This window comes from Onychomys torridus, chromosome 6, assembly GCF_903995425.1.
Source record: "Onychomys torridus chromosome 6, mOncTor1.1, whole genome shotgun sequence".
NCBI classification, from domain to species: domain Eukaryota; kingdom Metazoa; phylum Chordata; class Mammalia; order Rodentia; family Cricetidae; genus Onychomys; species Onychomys torridus.
In genome coordinates, this window is record NC_050448.1 from 101,337,476 (window position 1) to 101,340,799 (window position 3,324).

A 3,324-nucleotide genomic window follows, 5' to 3' on the forward strand; every position below is an offset into this window, starting at 1 on the left:
GAATGTACCAGACTCTGCTGACTCCCGATGGGTGGCCTTACCTTGTTGGAGGTGGAATGGGGGATGGGTTGCGGGGGAAGGCTGGGCTGGAGGAGGGAAGAGAGGGTGATCTGTGGTTGGTATGTAAAGTGAATAAAAAAATTCCTTAATAAAAATAAATAAGTAAATAAATAATTTCACACAGAGAATAAAAATGGTATAGTATAGACAGATCCAATGATGCACATTTATAATCAGCACTAGTAAGTGGTTGCAGGAGAATCAGAAGTAAAAGGTCTAACTTTGAGATCAGTCTGGGCTACATGAGAATCTCTTTAACTAACAAAAATGGCATAGTTTTATGTTGCTCAACACTGTAGTGATGGCCATGCAGTACAGAGCACAGCATAACAGATTTAAGTTCAGTTGTGGGAAGAAGTATGGGTGGCTATACATTCCAGTACCCCTTTATCAATAATCTCCTTTAATCCCAGCATTTGGGAGACAGAGGCAGGCAGATCTCTGTGAGTTTGAGGCCAGCCTGGACTCCAAAGTGAGTTCCAGGAAAGGCGCAAAGCTAAACAGAGAAACCCTGTCTCAAAAAACCAAAATAATAATAATAATAATAATAATAATAATCTCCAATGTTTGAATATATTGTTTGGGAGGACATCTACAATTTCACATACATGGTAGACTTCATAAAGTACCTTTGATCTTCATTCCTTCAAAAGTGATTATCTGTTTAAAGAGTTGGGGAACAGGGTTTGGATGTCCACAAAGGCTCATTAAGTCTAATTTGATGTTAATAATAATCATTTAAAATCTAAATATAATTATGAACATAGTGACTTCTACTTTTAATCATGAGATCTAAATTGACAGTGGTAATAATAATAATGATCATTAAAATTATAATAATCATTAAATGAAATGTATGTTGTTTACTTTGAATTCTTAATAGTGTGTTTCAGGCAAAATGTCTCATTTACTACTCATGAAAATCATGGAGGAATGTACCATTATTATCCTTCTCAAATACAAAGTAGAGAGGTTGAGGCATAAGACTTAACCAAGTTTACTAACAAAGTAGCAAAATGGAAAATTCAGTTGAGATATGTTGAGTCAATAATCATGATCAGAATTATTTTTATTATTAGGAAATACCATGAATAAAACTCTGATTCTTGATCTAGTGCCCAATCAGTTGACTACTTTAAAATAATTTCTAGAAGTTTTGTGGTGAATCAGGTTTAGTCAGTTATGGGAAATACATAGTAACACCAAACCTGTCTTACATAATCATCGATGAACTGTAGGCCTGGAAAGGCCCCTACACTGGATTCTTATACAGCTTATATTGAGTCTCTAACAGTGGTTTTTGCACAGTTTTAGAGGAGAGTATAAAAGCCATATACAAGAGGACATCAAATCTTAGTCTCAGTTAAGTTCCACAAATGCCCTCATCTCCATTCCCATCTGCTTTCTATGTACTACATATTATTGCAGAACTTAACCTGCAATGCCTCCTGACAATGAAGAGTTTATAATGTACTAAAATATTGTACTAATGCTTATTATGAAGACTTGAATTTATTGTAAGCATCAGGTGATATCAACTAGTTCCAAAGTGCAATCAGCAGGCAGATGATCTCATGGTCATCACACGCTTTCATTTTTGCTGAAGGCTGCTTGACTAAATCCATCCAGAGCAGTTTTTAGATTCATTAAGCAGAGTTAAAATGTCAAAACTTCTGACATTTTCTTCATATTTTCCTGTAATGATAAGCATTAGTAAATACTTGCTTTTTCATTAATTACCTGATAATATCACTTACTCATATTGAGAGAGTTAAGGAAGACTTCAGAATCCATGACTCTTCAAGATATTTCCTTCTGTCTTTTCACATCAAGAACAAATTTTATTGCTTTTAAGAAAGTAGTAAGGAAGCTGGGCATGGCAGTGTACGCCTTTAATCCCAGCGCTCAGAAGGAGAAACCAGGAAGATCTCTGTGGGTTCAAGGCTAGCTGAGTCTACATAATGAGTTCCAGGAGAGCCAAGACTACATAGAGAACAACAACAAAAAAATAAAATAAAAGAAAGGAAAAAATTAGTTAGAATTTTTTTCTGGAAGGTTGGTATGAGCAAAAATCCATTGCCCTTTGATTTAGCTTTCTTAAAAATCCTGTTACTTAAATGTCTCTTTATTAGGCTAGACTTTATCTCCTATGTAAAACTTGTAATTGCTTTTCATAGTGCCAGTCTTAATATTGACCCTTCTAAAGTCTACAAAGGAAATAAACTAGCATACAAGTGAAAAATAATAAAATTCAGGTCTTTTTCCTAATACCCAAATATATCATTGTTTTACCAATAGATATTTTACTTTATGATTTGAACCTTGTGTTGAATAACTCCATTGCCTTGCCTTCCTCTACTACCTTCCTTGTTTTGTATCATAAAGAATTACAGTGTAGCACATAAATTGTCTAAAGGAGTGTTCAGTGCAAAATAGCAAGGCATTTCAGGGAAGAAAAATCCCTCAGTAGTAGTATATCTCTGTAATGTGGGGAATCCAGGGTCATGTGGGCATTTTAAGTTTAAAATTAGAATCTGAGGTTCTTGCATAAACCTTATACTGATCGCTTTCCAAATATTCAATGTCCAATGAAAGAATTCCTTGCTTGTGCTTACAAATTCCTTATGCTGACACACCAAAATAATCTCTTCTACCAGATCATCCTTCCTATATAATTTAGTTCAATAATTTTCTAACATGAAGCATACATGAGGGTTCAGAACTTGTGCCTAGCCCCCATGAAGTTAAGCAATTCTGAGCCTAAATTAAAAGGAAATGTAATAAGACAAAGAAAAATATGCAGCATGATAAACATTTTTGTGGAGAAGAATTGGTGTAGGGATACCAAGCTGAGACCAAAGGCTATAATCTCTAGAACTGGATGCAGATGCATCATGGATATAATGATGACCCCACAATTCCCTATCCTTGAGATTCCTGTTTACTCCAATCCTCACCCTTTGTGGAAAGGCAGAACTTTTAATTTTCTTCTTTGTCACTACACACAGGAAAAATAATGGTTATGCAAATCCTGGAGAATTATTATGCTAAAAAAAGAAAAGAAAACTTTCAAGATTCAGAGAGCTTCTGAAACCAAAAGGTCTCTCCCTACAGTTAAATAGGCAGACAATTTCTGGAGAGAAGAGGCTGCCATGGAGGCTGGAGCCTGCCTACATATTAAGCAAATAGCTCCAGGGATGCAGATATTGTGAGTTGCCATACATTCTGGGCTGGACTTTTTGGCAGTGTGAATGTTTTGAGTTT